The 24,662-nt window shown below is 37.0% G+C and overlaps 1 protein-coding gene across 4 annotated transcripts in view; it reads right to left on the reverse strand.

Annotated features, from left to right (window-relative positions):
- The window catches only part of LOC134795374 (tyrosine-protein kinase Src64B), a 99,353-nt gene that overhangs the window by 24,013 nt on the left and 50,678 nt on the right, over positions 1-24,662 (reverse strand). The window lies entirely within an intron of this gene.

The raw sequence follows: 24,662 nt of genomic DNA on the forward strand, positions 1-24,662 counted from the left end.
CCGTTCCGTAGTTCATCAGTCGATGAAGTTGAATTTCCGTGTATGATAAGTAAATTTATTTTCATTCGTAAAATATTTCATGCATTAAAGTTAGTAAACAGTTTATTTATTTTATCATAATACCCTGTGTGACCCCCACAGCAGAGACAAAATTAGTCAAGCCGTGTGTGGTACAGGGTGTACCAAAGAATACAACATACGGGGCAATTCGTTAACATCAAGCTTATTTATCTACCTTGGGTTGCCTTCCTGCTTTCCGCTTTCATGAATGAAGTCAAATTTAGGAATAAAACAGTTATGGACAAAGTCACGAGGAGCGTATGCGTTCTCATAATCTGTGCGAGGGCGAGTCAATTCTCGAGCGTATGTTTAATGTTACTTTAAAATCCGTTACTACCGAAACTCGAAGATGTTTTATCTCCATCTCTATCATCCTTGCCATATTGAAGCAACAGAGATGAATATACAGAAACATGAAATTTCGAAGTATCTGCCTGTACATGCATATTTAATTGCACATTTATACTGTCTTCGAGTTTGCCAGTGTTCGGAGAGCGGTTGGAATGAAAGCCCAGTGCGGGGAACGCCCCAGCTACCTGTTGCCTCCAATCAATAAGAACCCAGCACCATTGTTCCCCTAAACCTCACTCGACGAGTTCGCTCCATTGCCGAATAAATCAGTCAGTGGCTTTAAAACAACGCAATGCTACGTCAAATACAGCGATTGGTATATAACGCCGTTAGGTCGAAACTTTGCAGTTTCAGTTGGCGTGATAAAGACCCCTTAGGCCTACCTGAAGATTCTTAATATAACATCGCAATTTTTTGGCAACGTGATTTCCGCAACTGTTTCTTTTGGCAGGCTCCATATAATAAGAGTTTTAGAAGGATCATAAATTTTACTATTCAAGCAAAAAGGAAAGGTTGCCAAATTAAACTAATAGATAATGATTAATAATTGTTGACTGTACCAAATGTTCACAAGTTTAAAATTTAAATTATATCAGATTAAGTTAAAATTCAAAACTATAGATTAAGATAAACTAATAACTAATGCCATATATGAAAATATTTATTTAAACTAGGAAGTAGGAAGGTATGAACGCCGCATAAATAGAATCTTAGAATGACCATTGTCCACGGTGCAACTAAATCAATGTTCCCTAGCTGATGGCTAAACCCGAGAGGGCAATAAAACGGCTTAGCGGAAGCCTTGCTCAAACACAAGCGCTTTAGATAAGAGGATAATCAATACGCAAATGTTGTGAATACTCGCGACGGTAAAACGCTGGAAATCATTCGGTGAATGCAACCGCATGGTGTACCTATAGATATGGGTACGAAACCGCGTATTTGCGATCACTGATCAGTTATTTTAATTACTATTAATACAATTAATAGCTAAGTTCAAAACTGATTGGGATTGGGAGGCTTGATACGATGACAGGTCAGACGATAGCACCGTCAACGTGCAATGCCTGGTTTAAAATTCAGCTCAGCTGTAATTTTTATAATGGCGGACGGTGGTAAAGACAACCCCCTTATTCATAAACGCGCTACAAACCTCAATTAGCTAATAATCGTGTCTTTATCTGTCATTTTGACTTATGTGTTATGTATTTGTAAGAAAGGGATAAAATATAATTTAACTAAATCAGGCCCGTAAAGTTTCATGAATAAGGGGGTAATAAACCATGTAGCAATCTGTAGAAGGAACATTTAGACTTTAGTACTCTATATACTGTATTAACCAGTGTTTAACCCCATTCCAACAGAATGTTGGAGAATAGGCAAATTTTGGGGGAAAGCTAATTTGAGCATCGCGCAGGTTCCGAAGCCGGTCAATAAACTCGAGCGACTCTTGAACTTGAACCACTGAACAATCGCGAAAACATCTCCCACCCCTCAACAATTTAGAAGAAAAATGTTGAACTCGGTAATCGTCTGCATAAAACGTATCATTACGGAGTAAAGTAAAGAAAATACGAAATCACGGGATTGGAAAATACGTGATAATACAATATAGCTTGAATTTCGTTTGATGGTCTGATTTAAGAAACACATACGCGTTCCGCTGAAAGTATTTTTTCGTAACGTTTTATGACTTCGTTACTTTACTTTATATTCGAGTGAGGTGAAAACGGCTTTCGGTATTTTTGCTCGCTGAGGTGTTAAGATTATGGAAAATAGGTTGGTTTACGTTGAGTATTACCGTAGCGTTTACGATTTGCATTGTTGGAGAAGTTATTTTACCCCCTATAACAGTGGTGGGCAAACTTTCTTGACGAGGGGCCAAAACTTGAGGGAATTTCAGAGGAGGGCCAGATTTACAGCAAAAATATATTTTTATTATATTGCTGGCCATATTATAGATATTATAACTACATTTTTTTTAATGACCGGCGGCGGGCCAGAAAAATCCTTTCGCGGGCCGGACCTGGCCCGCGAGCCGTACTTTGCCCACCACTGCCCTATAATTTGTAAAATTTTATTAGTCACCGTTTAAGTAGTAGTAAATTGTTTGCTTATTTTTAATAACACAAACGTCAAAGTAAGAAATAAGGACAAATAAAATTTTCAACGGTATTTTTAAACCAAAGATTATGATTTAGTCAATTCGTTTTAAAATCATGTCTAAGTTTATTTTCTAAATGGTTTTGTAAAATCGTAGGCTATGATATCAATCCATGTAAAGTAATTCGCACCGTGATAAATACGATTATATGTATTTATAAGCGTCACATATTACCTATAAAAAATGTATATTGCACACAGCCATTTCATCAGAAACGTGGTTTACCATCAGGTAAAGGCGACTCTTATATTGGTACATACTTATTGTAATTCGGGCGATTTTCCGCAACTCGACGACTGGCGCCTATTTTGCGTGAAGGTGACTCTTGTTTCTAATATGGGGCATTATCTATGAAAAGGGACCTTATTGTCGATGGTGCTTATACGCCGCACAGCGTCGCGCGGCATTGTCTTTAGGCTGCTATTTAACTGATCACCAGATTTAGTAAAATTTAATACCAAAAAAATCTATTTTACCACCCTAAAATCATGAATGATCACCAAAATTATAACACCATTTTAATGTGAAATGATTACCAATTTTATTACATTTTATTGTCCTTTTAAAGGAAATGACACCAAACTAATCATTATTAACCCAAAAATAGTCAATAAATAAATAAATAAATAAATAAATAAATATTAGGGGACATCTTACACAGATCAAACCTAGCCCCAAACTAAGCAAAGCTTGTACTATGGGTACTAGGCGACGATATACATACTTGTATAGATAAATACATACTTATATACATAGAAAACAACCATGACTCAGGAACAAATATTAGTGTTCATCACACAAATAAATGCCCTTACTGGGATTCGAACCCAGGACCATCGGCTTAGCAGACAGGGTCACTATCCACTAGACCAGACCGGTCGTCAATGATTACCAAATTTCAAACCCCATTTTAATGTGAAATGATAACCAAATTTATACATCTTGCTATCCTATTAAAGAAAATGACAACAAAATAATCATTGTAAACCCAAAAATAGTAACTGACCACCAAAACAAGAACTCCATTTTAATGTAAAATGATAACCAAATTTTTAAATCTTGCTATCCTACTAAAGCAAATGACTCCAAAATAATCATTGTAAACGCAAAAATAGTAAATGATCACAAAAATTGTAACCACATTTTAATTAAAAATGTGCAAATATTTAATATATCGTTATCCTATTAAATTAATTAATCCACTTCGTCACCTTTTTCTAGTAGCATTTTATTTCTGTAACAGTCGCAGTTCTAACCTAACCTAAAACCTAACCCACTTTTCTAGTAGCATTTTGTTTCTGTAAGGGTCGCAGTTCAAACCTAACCTAACCCACTTTTCTAGTAGCATTTCTTTTCTGTAAGGGTCGCAGTTCAAACCTAACCTAACCCACTTTTCTAGTAGCGTTTCGTATCTGTATGGGTAGCAGTTGAAACTTAACCTAACCTACTTTTCTAGTACCATTTCGTTTCTGTAAGGGTCGCAGTGCTAACCTAACCTAACCCACTTAACTGATAGCAGTTTAACTTACTCTTCTAGTAGCATAACGAAATGCTACTAGAAAAGTAGATTAGGTTAGGTAGATATGCGGTGCGGGCAAACGGGGGGTTGAGCGGGAGGGGCTAGTAATTTTGACATCAGTTTACTTTATTTGATAATATGTATACATTTTTTGGTAATCATAGTGGTTTATTTAGGTGAAAATATCGCATTAATTTGGTATTCAAGATTTGGTGATCATTAATGATTTTTGGTGATCATTCAATATATTTGGTATTTGAATACAATTTGAAGTGCAGTCGTAATTAAAATGGTGGTACTTTTGTATTTTTAGGCCTTATTTTTTTGGTGTTCAGTAATTTTTTTTGGTAAGCATGATTTTTTTATTTAGGGTACTTACCAAAGTATTTTTTGGTGGTCATTATATTTGTAGCCTTGTCTTTATATCGGAGCATCGTTAATAATGGCGTAAGCGCCATCGACAATAAGGTCCCTTTTCATATATAACGTCACATATGTCAATGAGAAAATAAACTCTACTATTACATGATAATCCGTAACTTACGAAAACAATTTTTTGAATTACAAATTAGTAGATCGTTTGTGTTGAATGCATTTAAGATCTTCATGTACACGTACAAATACAGACTTTTTCAGCTAGGTATTAGTATGAACATGGTATTGGTATAAGACAAAAGGAATTCGTTAGATCCGTTAATTTAAAAATTTGAACTATGTTTGTATAGTCGCAACACGTATTTCTGTTGAACTTGACAATGATAACATGTCTGGCGGACGTGGTGTGTCAGGCACAGCTGCGGAGACAATGGCTGTTCAGAATATAGTTAATCCTGAGCCGCCAACACCCTAATTGTTCGACATATTATCGCGTTTATTTAGTCATACTCGGATACTGACTGTGACGAACACTGAATATGACGGTTCCTTGATTTGACACTTCGTGCTTAATTAGTATTTACAATATTAGGCAAATATATGGTTTCCAATATGGTTATTTTTTTGGAAAAAGCTGAGCATGTGGACTCATAAAATACATTGCATTTTGCATTATGCTTGACTTAATGGGTTTTAACTAGGTTAGGTTAGAATCAATATTGTTCATTTGACAAACCGTTTACTAATAAGTGCTGATTAACCAAACACATACTGTGTACTTATTTTTTTTCGATTACAAATATTAATGGGTTGAATGAACCTCTTAGTAACGAGCAAATCGAAAAAACAACGCATTTTAAGCCACAAATGTATATATGTACAAGTAAAAATCAGGAGATGGAAACGCAAATAGCACGAAATTATATCTGACCCTTGGGAGACCCTGGATTCCAGATCGTGCACCGAAATAAAATAACAGCAGTGAAATCAGGCAAGGCGAAACAAATTCCATTCGAACAACGATATAGTTATAATTATAATGCATGCAATTAAAGACGGTTCAATTAAGCCGTTGGAGCGTGTAAATGCAGCGGTAACTTCCAACGATTAGCCAAATTGAGTTACTCGGGAAACTTCTGGTTGAAAATTGAAATTTAACCTTGCAATGTCTGATCGACCTTATCACCGTCTAGGGGTTGAGAGTTTGAGACCTTAATAAACCAGACGTAGAGTGGCTACGTGTAAGCCCAAATATAAACAGAACTTGTCAAAATACCAGACATCTAAATAGCATCGACAACGCTTACTTTCGATCACAGTTTCACTTCGTAAAATCTTTTCACATCTGAGTCTTGCACGTTAGTATGCTCTGTACCGTGAAAGTCAAGTTTTAGCTTCGTGTAAATTCTGATTTTGTTCGCGTTGAGCTGTGTTTAATAATAAGGTTTATTCAAAACACGATTCACGCTCAACTGATACCGAGAATACCATTATTGAGACATTATCCGCCGGAAACCCTACCATGTACAATAACGATAGGTACTTGTTTAAATTATCGACTGCACTATGGAATACCATGAATACCATGATTCAATAACATGAATAACATCACATCATTATTATCCTATACAGCAACATCTACTGGACAATATTATACATATTTAGATGTGTAACTTAGGTTAGGGGTTTTGTTACTGAGGTTATATTTGCCCGGTGCTTTATGTAGAAAATTTTGCAAGAAAGCCGGAAAGTAAAGGGTGCTAAAGGACTTTGGACGACACCCAAAATTCAAAGCACAAGCATTAGCAGTAAGCACCTGCCTCTGTTAATATCTTAATCTAGTCATTTACCACATGAAAGCGTATGAATAAACATAAGCTATTGGATTACGAATTAATTATGCCACATACCAATGTTCATGCAATTTGCCTGTAACGTCTGTTTACGCAAGAACACAATGTGGCTACATGCGTTTGAGCTGTTACAGCTACAATGGCGATATAAACAATGGTGCAGATTACGGTCTAGTCGACAACACCCAACGGATTGACTCTAAGAACGAACTTGGAATCCTACGGCTTGAACATCCGTATAACAAGAATTGAAGGGGTCAAGCAAAATTACGAAAAGGTTTCTTAGGTGGAAACGATAGCACTAAGAAATCGTGCGATAACCTATTTAGTACTTACATCTCTTTTTCTCTGTCGCATCGCTCTTGACAGAGCGGTCGTGGTCACGTTGAAGCGTCTGCATCGGTAGTACAGGCGGACATAGCTTGGTAAGACAACATGTGAGATGTTTAAATGTGATTTAACAGAAATTTTACTATACAACACTATAGTAAAAATGCTGTTGTATTATCAAAAAAATTTAAAACCTAAATATGGCTGGAAAACGTCTGATATCTTTTTTATAAGAGTAACAAAACGCACATCACGTAAAAGATTAACATGTCATAATGCAAGAAAACAAGTGATGATCACATTACCATAGAGAATAGAATCTTGTTCATTCAATTTTTATATCAGCTCAGCGGCGCACCGAAACAATTTGTTTCAAAACACTTCGAAGTAGAACGTTGCGGTCGTCGTTTGAGAGCATACTAAAATATTAACGAGCATGTTCTTAATCGTATTCTGACTCACCCAGCGCGACCTTTGGGCAGTTCATCCAATATATCAATGCGAATAGTAAAGATAAACTCGGTCCCTTCTATCTCACGCCCTAAATCTTGCTTTAACAAAAATATTACGGGCATTCCCCTCCGTAACCCTCTCGGTTTCCGCAATTTCCGTTTACCGCTCGGACACACCGCACTTTGCAAGATACCTCCCAGATACACGCAAGGTAGGTGCTGAATAAGCACTTAATCTTGTTTATCTCTTTCGCGAAGCGTCAACGGGGCTCAGCAGGGCAACACAAAGGACCTTGTGTACAGGATGAGACAACAATGCACCCGCATAGGGGCAGTTTGTTCGATAAACAGAACGCAGTTTCGTTCCGGCGCTGACACGAAATAGTTCCGCTTATCCTTTGTTAAACAATACGAGCGACAATTTCGTTAAGTTATTAAGTTTCAATGTAACTTTATCGTTCACTGATTAAACTCAAGAAATATTAGGTTAACCTACTTCCTGACGACGGACTCACGGGATGTTTATGTCGGAGCTTATGATGCAATGTTTGCATTCGAAACAGTTTACTGTAAACTGGGACAAATCTCGCAAGTCGGATTCACTGAAAGCGGTGTGCTAATGGAAGGAAGTTGGCATTAGAAGCTTTAAGGAAGACTGAAATTTAAGGATGTGGCGTCGTATTATAAATGTATATTTATTTAAATAACACTTCCAAATAGACGAAACTATAGAACAATGTTCAGGCAAAAAAGAAGGTCAATATAATAAGAAAGAACCAATGATGCGTATGATTACTAGCGGGGTAGATCTTTTCTTAGGATACGTCGAACAATCAGCTAGTTACTCTTGAATTATCTTTAAAGAGCAAAAAATATTCTCACAACACATCCATAAAATCGGCCGGAAATAGCTGTAGCAAATTAAGTTATGGTTCATTGAGCAGGAGCAACAATTTTGTATGCCAATTACGTTTAGTATTTCTTGTGATAAACTTTTCTCTGCGTTCAGGGCCGTCGATTAGACGTAGGTCCTCAGTGCAAAGACCCTAGATTGCAGGTCGGAGGTTATTACCTCGCCAGCGCTTCGCAATCAAGTTCGGTTCTAAAGCGGTCCCAGATTCAACTGGAGCAATTTCGACGCCAACTTTAACAATTTCACTTCACCTACGGTGTCCGTAGCTATAAATCGGTTATCAAGAGACTCGACTTAATCGGCAATCTTGTCTAAGTTATGAATCAATTCATAGTTCACGCTGTCATGGTCATCTGTAATGTTTAATTATCTCAACTCGCTTCTGTAACAGTATGTCATTTATAACTGCTAGTATTATGAATTGCGACAAATTATTAAAACTAATTTGAATAAGCAGAAATCCTGGAAATTTTGGGGAGAGACGATATAGATCGTATACGTACATCTAAATTTAGCGGTAACTGCGTGGGACGTGACATTACAGATTTAAAGTTATCACGTGTAAGCTTCTTATCCTTCGCACAACTTCGAAATACCTTCCCCAGCGCACATGTTGGGCATCGGAATGTTTACGTGAAGCCGGGAGCGCCCTTCTGTCGCCGATGGTCATAACGCGTGGGGCGCGAACGATCAATACCACAGGGCTTCCCTACTGCCATTGCCAACTGCCACTGCGTAGCCCACTCCGAAACGCTTCACGCTCCCTACAAAGCCATTACTCTAATTCTTAGCAGAAACAATTAACGTTTGTTCGTGTTGCCCCAGGTATTACATATGTTGCGACCAGATTTTTACCAGGGCGGTAGAACTATCAGGCTTAGTCACCAGAAAGATCCTCGATAAATATAAGTGTCGAGAGATTTTATATAAGGTGTTGCAAAATGTAATTACTTACACGCGGACGTAACGTTGTCCGTAACTTGAGCAAATGCATTAATTGTTTGGCTTGTTACAGGAACGCGGCGTGAAGACGGGTTATGTGGGCAGATACACATCAAGCGTGCTGCTCTATGTATTTATCTCGGTTTCCGTAGCTATGCACCACGCACGTACGTGACCGAATGAATAAGATCGTCTGTCTGTGGGCCAGGAGCATCGTTCCAACTGTTTTCCAAACACGTGCGAGTCAAAAACTCATGCTACCCATTGTATTGCAGAAAGCTCTTAGATTATGGATAGTAGCTCGAGGTCACGTTGTATTGGTTCCTTGAGAATACGAGGAGCTCACGCTCGCAGGACCAAGGACAATACTCTGCCAGTTTTATTCCACCTCCATGCGGCAATTCGAGGGTTTATAACGAACCGCATGAGGGAATGTCACCGCCTCCGGTATGGGTACGTGTATTTGTTTTTTGAACGAAATAACATTTTCCTCTTCAGATATTGAACACAAACAGAAGTTAGCCGTAACAATAGAAACGGAAACTTTATTGGGATACGGAGCATGAGAAATAAAATAACAGATAAACTTTGGAAACGGTAAAGTATGGTACATATTTCTCATATACTAGAAGTGTGGAACATTTTTAATCTAAATAAAGTTTAATAGGTCGTGAGCCAACTTCACACGATGTCTCTGCAATTGCGCAACGTTTAATCGATAGTCACTTAGCGCCGAGTAAGTTTAGTTAATCTATGTCTGAGACGGTAAGCAGAGAAGCGAAGTGTTAGCAGGTACGAGGTAGCGTCCTCTCCAATTTATTGCCTCATTCCAACATTTCCAACTAGACTAGACAAACAGCCTGCGTCAGACGCCTGGAACTTTCAGGGTTTTTTACTACTAAACGACTTCGGGACAGGGTGTGGAATACGTATGGTCTAATAATCTTGTTCAAAGTTCGTGTGACTTTACGAAGTTTTACATGTTTAGTTTGCGCAAATATGCTTTTAGTTATCCTCCGGAATCTGTGGCAGGGCAAAAGACATATAAACTTTCCAGCAATCTTAAAAATAAAGGAACTAACCACACTGAAATTTGACGCTGCACCCCATTCGCAGTGACGTGTTGTATCCCTTTACTTTTAGGTATGGTCGATTTCTTAATTTATTTATTTGATATACGTATGCTCTCAATTTGAGTTATTGGCATCTTACAAATTTATTAAGTATTGTTATTTAAACACTTACAAACAGTCTCATTTAGAGTAAAACACTCTCGTGTTATGCTTTTTGCACTTTTAGCTCATGGACATTGCATGTCAGATTCAGATTCAGATGTTTTATTAATAAAACACAGGCAGTAATAAGTGATGTAAGACAGTAAAAATCGTACTTTTTCGTGAAATCTGTTCAGATAAAATCGGAAAACCGACACGTCGATAAAGTGCCCGGTGTACTGTTTATTACCTATTTGTAAGCATACGAAGAAACTCTCGATCTGCGAAATTGCTGCGAGGCAAAATTGGAAAAGTAGTTTCGGGATACAATCTGGATATATTAAGTTGGAGCTGGTCGATCAAGCAGTTTTGTTATAATACATAGGTATGAGCCTAATCAGGTAATCCTAAGATTGTAATTGTTTTCATAGTTTGCGTCAAAATTCAGAGAGCATATTTCCTCAGTGACGTCATAAACATATTTAATAGAGACGAAAAAAAAGGTTGATGTCTGATCACGTTTTGTATTCACCATGATTGTAGATGAAACTGGCTACCCAATAAACACGTTAAATTAACTACGTGACATTCTGATTATCAGAGCTTTTATGAAATAATGACATTATTTGCATGGCTACCAATATTAATTCCAATAACATTGAAATTATGTCCATTGGGTATTCCACTCCACTCCATATAATAGACAGGGTAGACATACAAATAAATACTTAGTAATTAATTATATAAAATGTGGATTCGTGCCCTAGGGAGTACCAAATGTTGCTATGACTCTAACGTCATCGTAATGTGTACTAAAATACTAATGTGCGTTATATGGCAACAAATGATAATGAACTCTGAGGACTTTAAAATAAAACCGAAGTTAGGCTTTTGGTCTTCTAGAAGCATACCATTGGGACTTGTCTGAGTAGTAACTTAAATATTTATAAAGGTACAGCATTAGAGATGGACGGTAACATTTCGAGTGCCGATCTATCGTCGATCTATCAAAAAATTAAAGTAACAATGCACTTTATTACACTTGTAACACGGTTTATTGTCCAATAATTTCAATGGTGTTAGTTAGTGACTTTTGCTTGTCACCCGACGCTATCATGTTGCGATGAGCCTCCATTTTTTCTGTGGTAACGTGGTAAGGCATATAAGAATAAATTTATTATTTATTTATTTTCGTTTTTATTTGAGGGCATCGACAGCAATACCAACAAAAAATACTAACCTTACAGATACAAAATAGAAAGCCAATGAAAGATGTCCACATACCTAAAAAAATACCATGGAAATATAGACGAAAAAATAATGAGGGCTCAGATTATATTGCGTCTTCAATTCAAGGATATTGATCCTTTTGCGGTAGCATCGTCAATGGGAAAAAGTATAATGATATGGTGGTGTGTTCACAAAAGTATATATCCGGCACCCAAATCGTCAGGTGACAACCAAAGCTCACTAATTACAAAAAACCGGTCAAGTGCGAGTCGGACTCGCGTTCCAAGGGTTCCGTACATTACCCAATTTTCAACAATGTATTTTTTATATGTGAAACGCGAGTGAATTGCCTTTAAAAAAACCCGTAGGGGTCGGATCAAAAACTAAGTAATTAGTCCGACTCACGCTTGACTGCATATTTCTAATAGGTTTTCCGGTCATGGTAAAGAACTATTTTGTATATTTTTTTCAAAAATTTAGGCCCAGTAGTTTCGGAGATAAAGGGGGGCGGGGGATAGTCATTTTTTTCTTAAATAACTTGTAAACTATTTATTTGAAAATTACAAAAAAAATATATATTTAAGATTCTCAAAATGAGCTCTTTCATTTGATATGTAACACGATATAGTTTAAAAAACATTATTTTTTAATTTTCTCATTTACCCCCCAAAAGTGGCCTCTATGTTTAAAATTCATTTGTTTACGTAAGATGTCCATCTGTGGGTCACGAATTTACATGTGTGTACCAAATTTCAACTTAATTGGTCTAGTACTTTTGGAGAAAATGGGCTGTGACAGACGGACAGACAGACAGACGCACGAGTGATCCTATAAGGGTTCCGTTTTTTCCTTTTGAGGTACGGAACCCTAAAAATAATTAAACAAAAATGAACTTTATTTAGTTATCAATACGGTTCACTATGGCTATGAACTTGTGATGGTAATTAGTGAGTTTTGGTTGTCACCTGACGAAATGTTATTGAATTTATTTTCAAGACATTTATATGCTAAAGTTTAACCCTATTGTGCTTAACTAGGTAACTAGATCATAGATCAAATTTTATTTCCAAGATTTACAAACTAAAATAATTCTTAAACGTTAAGTCAAAAATGCTTACAGAGAATAAGCTTGTAAAGATACAGTACACAGTGTACATTCTATCTAACAGCGAATAAATATACCTCCACCGAAATGTGCAAGCATTTCCACCGAAATGTCTCATTAGTGTACCAACAACACTAATTAGGCATTTTGGTGAAAACGACTGATATTTATTTTAGTGCCTCGCGGCGACGATAATGTGGTAGAAGCAGGCGTGCAAGTGCTATTTATAGGCACTTAGTAGCCACGTTACGGTTAATGTTTATAAATGTTTACTTTACTAATTGATATGGTCTGACAGATCGGTACAACACCAGGGTAAGAAGACTAAAAATTGGGCAATCTCCTGGTTAGATGAAAAGCATGTTGTATTATATTCTTATCAACAGATTTTGTGTTTTTGTCAGTAGGTATGTCCTGTTCGTGAGTTCGTTCTTTCTGTTGTTTTTAAGTACATATCTAATAACATACTTATATGGTCACATTCTATGGTTAAACAAAAACATTAAAAACCGACTTTTATACAACACTCTTAACTTGGAAATAAATAGGGCTGTTTTATTTTATCACTTCAGTAATTATCGCAAACAAATAGGTATATAAGTAGTCAATTATTAAAGCACCTTGTTGAAAGAGCGGTGATCTACAGAGAGTCCATTAACTCAATAAACGCCGCCTATTATCAAAATTACAGTTTTTAAAACGCGGTACGAAGTTATGGTTTCCGACCAAGATCTGGTTTTGGCCGGATGCATACGTTACACCTGCGGCACAGGTGTTTTATTATGATGCTTCTTTTACAACTAATTTTAATCAATGGACACGTACGCATGTCACTATGTGCCGTAAGTAGATATCAACAAGCACATTTTCTCTTAAAAAAAGAACTTAAAGTACGATGGGAGATTACACACATCTTCTTAAAAATGTAAACCTTCAGCTTCAACGAAAATTCGTCTATAGAACCCGTATACTCAAGGCCAAAAGTCCTTATTACGCAATATACACAATTTATCCCGTGAAAATACCGCATTAGGATTTTAAAAGCGCGGGCCCAAAAAAAATATTTGGCGGAACCTGAGGTGGGTTAAACAAATTACATAAACATGAGAGGAATAGAGGACGTCTGTCTCAGCCAGCGAGATAACGTTATTCATTTCTTTTATCTCCCACGACCTTAATATTCCTAAAGAAACCACGGTTACGTAAGAAGACTAAGAAATAATAACTAATAAAATGTATTGTTTATTGTGTTACATAATTGGAACCTGCCATACAATACATCTTAAGTATGGCAGAATGTTAAAGAGTGGCAATGATTGCTGATTTTGTGATCGACCCTTACAGAATAGCTTGTATATAGCTCTAACAACTTAACTAACATTTTTTTTGTAGGTATATCTTTATTTTGATTTTTACAGAAGCTGTTTGGTGTTTTTCGTGATACATATTACATTCGACTCTACACAAATTCACTTAGTTGTAAATTTAACAATGATAATCATAACAAACATCGTATTTGCACTGACTTATAATAAGGTAAACGTACTAGTGCTCGACATGCTAATGCCCAATAGATGACACCTTGCTGTCACCTCTATTGACAATGAATTAAGTTTCAAGATGACATGTGCTGGGACCGCGTCGAGCACCAGTACGTTTACCTTATAGTAACCTTCGGTCCATCACATATTGTTGTTACGTCGTTTTTCTAATCACCGCTGTATTAGCCTCAAGCTAAAGGAATTTTCTACAAAATAAATCAAGTCTTGTACCGGCAACTAGGAGACATGGCGTGGGTAATTGTTATTTATTCGGACCTTCACAGTTTGCAGAATTAACAACACGCCTCGGCGATAAATTGAGAAGGTAAACGTAGTCGAAAATGTCTTCTCAATTTAACTTAACACCATTTAAACCGTTATAGTACAGTCATTATAGATTTTGACCCGTGAATAATTAGTTCTTGGATTTTTTTTTCGTAGGTCCCTCGGGGGGGTCACTGGGAGTGTAAATTCAAAAAGTAGGCTGAATCAGGCTCCTGCGTATATTTGAAAAACGGTTTTTTTTTTAAAAAGCGGTTTTTCTTCAACAACTCGGCCATTTTTGATTTTACAGTAAAACCGTAAGGACAAAAATTGTAGGAAATTTGATTCTCTACAAGTTAGTCCAGTCATTATATCCAAAAAACCGACCCTTCCCGTGAATAATCAGTTCTTGGATTTTTTTTTCGTACGTCCCTCGGGGGAATCACTGGGAGTGTAAATTCAAAAAGTAGACTGAATCAGGGTCCTGTGTATATTCGAAAAACGGTTTTTCTTGAATAACTCGGTCATTTTTGATTTTACAGTAAAACCGTGAGGACAAAAATTTTAGAAAATTTGATTCTCTACAAGTTTGTTCCTCACAATTTTTCTTCTAGGATCGATAGTTTGGAAATAAAATTTGAAAAAAGCGACAAATTCAAAATATTTTCAACATCTCGTTTATTTTCAACTTTACGACATAAATGAAGAGGACTAAACTTGTAGAGAATCAAATTCTGAACAATTTTGGTTCCCACCTTCTTTCCCCCAAAATCGATATTTTAGAAATTAAACCTGAAAAACGCGACAAATTCAAAATATTATCATTATCTCCTATGTTCTACGCTTTAAGGCATAAATGAAGGGAAACAAAGTTGTAGAGAATCAAATTCTGAACAATTTTTGTTCGAACTTTTTTTCCACCAAAACGATATTTTTTGAATTGGACCTAAAAAAATGCGACAAATTCGAAATATCATTATCTCGTTTATTTTCAACTTTACGGCATAAATGAAGGGAAAAAAACTTGTAGAGAATCAAATTCTGAACAATTTTGGTTCCCACCTTTTTTCCCCCAAAATCGATATTTTGGAAATTAAACTTAATTAATTAGCCATTAATTAATTACAACTTAATTATTACCCATTTCAGGTAGTGGGACTTGTTTCACCAGTGTGCCCCAGACGCTGGTCATAGCGTCTTTTATACCACGTGTCCCAAAATTTTACGATAAGCTGGCACCAGAAGATGGACCTGCTCATGACTACTCCAGGAAAAATAATAAAAAAAAAAAACTCAATTTATTAATGAATTACACAAAAATTAAAATCGACACCCCTAATGGTATTTTTAACGACCATGTCTACAATTTTTGAAATATATCTGTTTTTTTTTGTATCGGCAACCTAAGTAGCACTGCTATTCACCACAACCCTTAAAAATACCAGAATACATGTAGTTACGATTTTAATTTTTTTTTGTAACTCCATAATAAATTGAAATATATTTTTTTTATTTTTTTCCTCGAGTATTCATGAGACTTGACTCTCACATTATATTTGGTTATTAGTATCGATACCTGGATTAGGCCTATAGGGGAAACCACGTCATAAAAAAAACGTGCCTGATACTCTACCTCTGTGGTGGGGCGGAAAAGAGTTTACGCTCTATCTCCAGGGTTGGAACCAAAATTGTTCAGAATTTGATTCTCTACAAGTTTGTTTCTCTTCATTTATGCCGTAAAGTTGAAAATAAACGAGATAATGATAATATTTCGAATTTGTCGCTTTTTTAGGTCCTATTCAAAAAATATCGTTTTGGTGCAAAAAAAGTTCGAACAAAAATTGTTCAGAATTTGATTCTCTACAACTTTGTTTCCCTTCATTTATGCCGTAAAGCGTGGAACGTAGGAGATAGTGATAATATTTTGAATTTGTCGCGTTTTTCAGGTTTAATTTCTAAAATATCGATTTTGGGGGGAAAAAGGTGAGAACCAAAATTGTTCAGAATTTGATTCTCTACAAGTTTAGTCCTCTTCATTTATGTCGTAAAGTTGAAAATAAACGAGATGTTGAAAATATTTTGAATTAGTTGCTTTTTTCAAATTTTATTTCCAAACTATCGATCCTAGAAGAAAAATTGTGAGGACCAAACTTGTAGAGAATCAAATTTTCTAAAATTTTTGTCCTCACGGTTTTACTGTAAAATCAAAAATGACCGAGTTATTCAAGAAAAACCGTTTTTCGAATATACACAGGACTCTGATTCAGTCTACTTTTTGAATTTACACTCCCAGTGATTCCCCCGAGGGACGTACGAAAAAAAAATCCAAGAACTGATTATTCACGGGAAGGGTCGGTTTTTTTGGATATAATGACTGGACTAACTTGTAGAGAATCAAATTTCCTACAATTTTTGTCCTTACGGTTTTACTGTAAAATCAAAAATAGCCGAGTTATTGAAGAAAACCCGTTTTTTTGGAAAAAATCATTTTTCGAATATACGCAGGAGCCTGATAAAGCCTACTTTTTGAATTTACACTCCCAGTGACCCCCCCGAGGGACCTACGAAAAAAAAATCCAAGAACTAATTATTCACGGGTAGGGTCGGTTTTTTGGATATAATGACTGTACTATTATATTACAGTGTAATAATTCTGTAATGTTACGCCTAACGATGAGATTGCGCAACTTTATAGTCTAGTCTAGCTCCTTTCTCAACAGTTGTTAAATCGGCTCGTATAATCGTAAAGTATTCATAGATCAACGATAATCGTAGGCACTAAATCGAGTTGAAGAAGCTCATCTTAACCCAAATTTTTGTATCTAACATAAAATTTGCATTGATTTGGAAATCAGGTGCTACCTACTTAAGAAGGCTTTTTGAACCCATAGCAAACCGTCGTTCTGTATCCGATTTCGTTTACCCTATACGCATTAACCCATCCCCGCGGACTTAACGGTATACCATTTCCAAATGCCCACTCCCCTCTGCGAACTTTACTGCGAATATGTAAATAAGTTTTACAGAAGGTATTTGGAGTACACTCCAGAACGCGCCGCTCCATAATTTGTGCGTAGTTCCGAGCATAAAACACCCTATTGTTGCGCTCGTGAGGGTAGTAGCAAACGTTTTATGCCCTATTTTGGCTTTATATGCGGAGCCCCTTGCATATGTAAACTGGAAAAGTGAGGTTGCGTGTTAGAACTGTTAGATTTTATAAATGCCGGTCAAGATATGGCTTAGTTATTGATATCCGTCTATGTCAGCCGTGGGAATCTATAAATTCACATGCTGTATTGCAAGTTACGTAACCCATACTTTACGGTCCAGTTCATAAATTACTGCCATAATTTAAATGGTTTGCAGTGCGTTGACACCGTTTAAGAGCGGGCTGGAAATTTGCAAAGATACATTGCCTACAATAAATCTTAAGAGGCAAATTGTGTTTGTACATCGGAAATTAACATACCTAAAATACTTATCAAGATTTTGTAGATGATAATCACGAGTATTGCTAAACCAGGTGGATAAATTGGAAGGCAGTAGTTCGTAATGATCGGTTGCAAGCAAACATATATCCGTGATCAAAACACGTTGATTGCTATGAGTAATACACACGAACGAAGGGCCAGGGACGGAGCACGCACGATCCTTAATATACGTAAAGTTAAACATCCTCGAGGAATCGTAATCACGATGTAAATCATTGATGAGTAATCCTCATTCGGTAACGTCATTGAGGACTCGAAAGGAATAAATATTTCTGAACGCAAAGGGATTTCTAAATTTATTCAAGGAGAAACCATTGCTAACTTACACTTGAACGATACTGTCTAGCCAATCATTTTAGGTACATAAAATAAATCCAGTGAAGTGTATCGAAATCTGTCTCAGCCGTTATGCATGTTAAATCGGGTAACCACTTTCGTTCAGAAACTCATTTTGAAAGAGAACTAATGCAAGTTAAAGGATCATGAAACTATTTAAATCTTTAGTTTTAATTAAAGCAATGAAAACGGCGTAGCAAAGTTCGAAAATAAACACAGACATTACACCATACCGAGGTTCAAAGGAAGGCTGAGAGTCTCGAATTTTTGAAGTGTGAAATAACGGCAGCGCTCGGCCGTAGTTAAGGCAACACTTTTATCAGCGTCACCAGAGACAGAAGCCACCCACTAAAAGAGGAATAAACCCAAAATAAATCCAACAACGCAGTTGAATTTTTGTCCACAAGATAATTCTCTCAATTTCTCCCCCGTAATAATACAAACGGGCTATGAAATGTTCCGGTTCGTTACAAGGGGGAGTAACTGTAAGCATTGAAAGACGAGCGTATTAACTGCACGGTGAAAGGCAAAGAGTATCCATATAAAATTTGATTTACATAACATGAATCTACTATCACGAATCAATGCGTATGATACGATCCATCATATTTCCTGGACGCTGATCGATGTGTGACATAGCAAGCATAGCCACGCTTTCAACCATATTGCCACTTCCGCGCTTCACGGTGTAAACTATGTAATAATGGGTTCGCACAAGCCATAATATTTTCAGTTCCTGCATGTTATTGGTTAATTCATCACTTTTGTGGGCGATTGCTTCCTCTGGTTGCTTAACCAGTAATCTGCGAGGTTGGTATCAAAACGTGATTGCCTTGCACGTGTGCCTAGGTGGGTATTACTAAACATGCAGATAATTTCTATGTACATGTGCATGTTTTATCTATCGACAATGCGCAGCTGTGGTTACCGCAGTATGATATGTGGTTATATAAGGTCTTGTCAGACAATGCGAGCCAACTTAGGGCTATCACTGACAGGTGTTCGAAAACTAATTACTAACGTATTCCATTGGAATAGGCTCTCAAATGTTTTTAATATGGCATTCCTGTGGTTGCTGTTGCTAATCTTAAATCTGCAGCTGCAGACATGTGTATTGTAAAAAAGCTGCACTTGCAACGGATTCCTTGGTAACTGCATCGGCGTAGTTGTAAAAACTGTAAAAGCAATGATTGCAGTTCCATTGAAAGGTAATCCAAATTGGTTTTACGACAGGTTTTTCAGGTTTTAAATCAATTATCGTGCATATGGCAGCAGCCCTATAAGACCGTTGCCATAGACTGGACATCCCTCTTCCCATAGCTTATCAATCGACTCTTGCGAACCAGTATCAATGAACTCTGGATCCCAATTCAGTATCCGTAATAGAAGGTCATACTTACTAGTGACTGAAGGCGCTAGCGGTCGATCGGCAAATGAGAATAACAGCTGGACACTGGGTGCAGCCGGGCAACCCTGCACGTATCATACGCTCAATTACACAGACGACGCAACGGGAGCCAGTTGCCAACGATAGCCTCTCAGCGTAAAGTTCTTTAGCCGTTTCGATCCTAGACCCTAAGAACCTTTGAGAGAATTAATCAAACAGGTGAGCCGAATCTAATTAGGCAACAGCTGCCTGAGCAAAACGAACATCGATTATTCGAGAGTAGATTTCGAAAACAAAGGCGATTGTATTGTCTAAACTGAATGTTCGTGCACCAAAATTCTTGTAGTAGCTTTCTCTGTTAGAGCTTTTAAGCTGTCTGCGTTGCGGAATTATGTCCCGAGTTTTCTAATCCGAGCTTTAATAAATGCAGAGTAAAATACACTATTCAGAACATTTCCTTTCCTCCGCGCAAAAGGAGCATCTGGAATCACTGCAAATAACTACTCGTTTACAATCTTTGAGATTCTTTCGCTCACTTTCAAGGAATGTTTAATATGAGAAGTCAGTGCAGCCGCCGTCCGATATCCGATATTTCTACCAAATCAAATAACCATTGAGACGCTTCGCAGCTGCTGATTTTTAAAAGTGAAACAGTAAAAAGTTTCAAGAGAAAATTTTAATGTATTTAAAATTAAAAAAGGAATTACGAGAATTGTTAAACTCTTTACAATTAGCTTGAAGTGCCGTTAAAATAACACTTTGTTTTCCAGCAAATGAATTTTAAAAATGCAGGGTTGCGGCCGGGAAACGGAGAGAGGAAACGCATCGCGAGCGGGCGGAGGGAAGCATTTTGCGTCGTCAAAGGCTCACAGTGTCGCGTTGGTTTTGTTCGCGACTCGGTATTTATTAATTTCACGTATTCGCCACTTCCCCTTTACGCAATATTACCTTTTTGCTTGACAGGGGAACGGGAATGTGGCTGAGAGGCTGAGAGACGTTTATAGCCTTCCGAGCACCGAACTTCGTTGGCACAGGAGAAAGGATTTGGCTATTACACGCGAGATTTGTTAAGTTCCACAATATAGGGATGGATACGGATAGTTAAGGTAGGGATGTAAAACAGAAAGATACTGTTCACCTACTTAGTCTGTGCTTGATTACCGTTTTTGCTGTTTTATGAGGTTGAACTAATAGGAAGATTGAGGTTCTTAAAACTTGCCTCAGCTCAGACGAAAGCACTTGCGGCGCTAGACGGAGCGGCACTCGATAAATCGCAGGGTCCATGAACTTGTGACTGTATTGCAGACGTATTTTTAGCCCAACCCGTTCATATAAAACAATGTCGCGATAGAAACGGTTCGTTGGATCACTCGACGAGGAAAGTCTTATTAATAATAATAATCACCGGGGAAGGATTCATTGCGAATCGAATTAGGGCACGTCATTACGAACCTTTTTTGGATACCCGATTGATAAATAAGACATTATCTATAGAATTGCCGTTTTCCTAAGATTGCCAATATATGTCAAAACATTAGTAAATTGATTCGTATATAATATAATCAATCCCAGATATAACGTAACTATAAAATGTTGATATGCTTAAGTATGAGCTAAGCTAATACTCGTAACAATTTCCTTTCACGTAGATATTTACATTTGTAACAAGTGAAAACCACCTGCATATTTTATATAAACATATCATTCAGATGTTTTCGTAAATATTTATACTCTGAATGAGTATTTAGAAACATGACAATGAACTAACAAGAAAATATATGATTAAGTAGGTCTCAAATCGGCATGATCTCATTAGCTAATTATTACTGATCAAAATGGAGGCGTTATTACTCATCCTGTAAACATTTCGATTGTTAAATTGTGTCCAACCATACTAAAGATACAGTGAAACAAAATAAGCTTCGAATTTACAGAGCTATTTGCCGCCAGATGTTCGCCCTAAAGGTTTGTAACGTTCTAACTTTATCCCACATGTAATGATGCTATTGTCCCTTGTCGGACGAAATCGGAGACACGAACTTGAAATCTGTATTACGAAATATAACCTATGGCTTCTAATTGTTTGGGAACGTTGCAAATTAGACTCTCGTCGCTCCTTTACTTCCAAAAATAGTATGTTTATAAACAAGAAAGTGGGATGAGCCATAGCTAACCGGAAAGGAATTACAATTGATGATGACAGTTTAACGAGCCGAGAAATTATATTAATTGCATACGAATATAATAAATACGATTAGAATCTCTCCAAAAACGAGTTCATAAATAAAAGGAGTGTAACAGGTTCAAACGTAGTTAATAACAATAATTTTAAAGTTAAAAACGCGGAATGGAGTCAAAGAAATTATGGCTAATTAACGAAGGAATCTCGAAAACTAGTAAGAGCCAGTTTTAAGATTGCCAATAAAAGGTAACTCGATTAAAGTGGCATTCTTCATATCCGAACGGTTTTCGCTTGAAAATTCCAAGCGGCAGGTGTTGCTTCAATTGAACTAGGTATAGCAATGGCAACCTAGCTGGTTAAGACAATGGAAAGAAATAAAATGGCAAAGTAAGAAATAGAAAACCGATATAATGGTCTGTGAAAATAAACCGCCATTTCTTTGCATCATAGAGTAGTACGATTGGAAGTGACAGTCGGAAAACTGACAAAGCATTTTTTATTGAAGGGGATGAAAAAAGCGTTATTTATTTTTAGTACACGGGGGGAATTCAGTGTAGTGCCGTAATCTGGGTCAGTCGTGTGTACCTCGCATCTCGATTTCCGTCAAATGAGTCCCATTGGGCTTTCACGAGGGCGGAATGGCTCTCGCAACAGTATCCGGATCAAGCGCCGGTCCGCCGGGAAAATAACTGATGCGTCTGAATTTCGATAAATTAGGCTGCACTTGCGAATTCATTGGACGAGTTAATCTAAAAGCAATTTCATCGAAATATATGGCAAAAGACTGACCATAGATTTAAATCTGTTGGTTTTACTTGTTTGTGAAACTTCGTATGAATCGAAATTCACCAAAATAATATGTCTTACGCTACCGGAAATGAATGAAATAAGAAACCACAACAGGAATCAAAAGAAAATTCTTTGAAATACCCACGTATCGTCTAGATGTTTTACTGTAGAGGAAGAATTGCCAGGTACTTTCAACGCAAATGCAATTTACTTTATGAAGGTTGTGTTTAGACAACTTTCAAGCGCTTATCGTCATCAGAGACCGCAAATGGCGAAACACAATGGCGCTCTTAGAACGGCTTTTGTGGAAAACATTACATGGATATAAGTACCCAAAAAAGAGGCTTATTAATCACAGATAGAACGGTGGTTTTAATTAAGAAGATAAATATCCCTCGGATATTATACGGCAAAATTTAATAACACTCGTAAATCTTAACTTTTGCCATAAAGTCTGAACTTGAAGAGAGGCTCTCAGGAGCGTTTACATTTTAAAATCGCCTCTGGGTAGCAAAATTGGCCAATTGTGTTTTCCTACCAATCACGGTCGGAGTCTGGTTTCACTAGGCAAAGACGAACGTGAGAATCTGTGCGAAGGGTGGTTCGCGGGCTTAGCTCTCGACCTAGACGGTTGCATAATAACTGCAATTAAATCGGCACCGCTGCAGGGAGCTGTCAACTTGTCAAGTTTGCTAGGGCGACACTGTGTGACGTTATGAAGTTTAAATAAAACACAATAATGTTATTTTCATCACACTCGCTCAGTAAATGTGGAATTGCACGCACGTTTAGCGGGAGTTATAGAAAAAGCGTTCTCCCTAGGGAGTTATGAATTTTCTAGTGCCATAATTAACAGTTTTTTGTCTTTATACTAAATTTTTGTATCGCAAGTGTGATGAAAAACATTGTGTGTTACTCGGGGCGTAATAATATTGCAAACTCGAGTCTATAAATCGCTCCGGCAAGCCGTCGCGATTTAACTTACTCTCGTTTGCAATATTCAACTTACGCCCCACGTTGCACAATGTACTATTATTATGTTACAAGAAAGCAAGTATTCATTGAACATTAAAATTAAAAACAGCTTTTATGTTTAATGAATGTCTACCCAAAAGACAAAGCAGATTAAAAAATATGCGGAGCTGCAGACCTTTTAATATTACGTACATTATATAGGTTGCCTACTTTTTAAAATAAGACCTGCACGATTTTATGTATTTTATTTATCATTTTTGGTTATCTACTTGTTGCAATTTGTCCCATAAGTAGAAACAATTTGTGACTAACTTAAGTAAACGATACTGAAGGCGGTTTATTGTCACTTCTTTAAAACAAATTACATTTCCAGATGTAAGCAAAAGCGCGCTTTTAATTTAGACATACACAAATAACACGTCGGCCAAACGCGAATTAAACCCTATGTAATAGCGAACCCTCGAAACTCCATACAAAAGCAGCAATTCTTTTGACCAACAACAATCGAAAGCTGGCCCTTAGTGTGGCACGAGTAATAAAGATGTATTGTGGCTAATATTACATGGGCACTCAACTCACGCTGTTTTGCCACCGTCCTTCAAACTGTTTCTATAGAGACGTTTCTGATAGGAGTTATTGTTGTTACATTATTAGACTTCGGCTATTCAACGTTCACGTATGAAAACAAGAGCGCTTTTGTTCTTAAAAGCGGAAAGAAATTGCACCTTTAGGAAGAAAATGCTGCAAAATTTGGCGCTATAATAAACGACAATAAATTACTGATGAACCGTTTCTCTTTTGAGTGGCAATAAGGGACGAACGATTGCTAATGGTGATTCAATACAACAATTATGTTCTCTGTTCTCAATAAATAACCTACCTGCTTCGGTAGCAACCGGTTGCAGCGATTTTGTCTAAGCAATGTAAGAACCTATTAATTTGTCTTGAACATTTGCAGGGAAAATGTACACAAAGCTTTCTAACTATTAAATGGTGTGAATATGGGATTCAAATAGACTGCATCCAATTCCAGTACCAAATTGTGTAGAAAAATTACAGTCAACGTGCCATCCTCCTAAAAATTACCTACAGCTGCGATTTAGTCCGGTACGTGTCGGTTGTAAGAAGTTTAGTAATACTGGTACAGTCTGCATTACTGCACTAATAGTTATAACCAGTATTAACGATA

This window comes from Cydia splendana, chromosome 12 (genome assembly GCF_910591565.1).
Source record: "Cydia splendana chromosome 12, ilCydSple1.2, whole genome shotgun sequence".
Taxonomy (NCBI): domain Eukaryota; kingdom Metazoa; phylum Arthropoda; class Insecta; order Lepidoptera; family Tortricidae; genus Cydia; species Cydia splendana.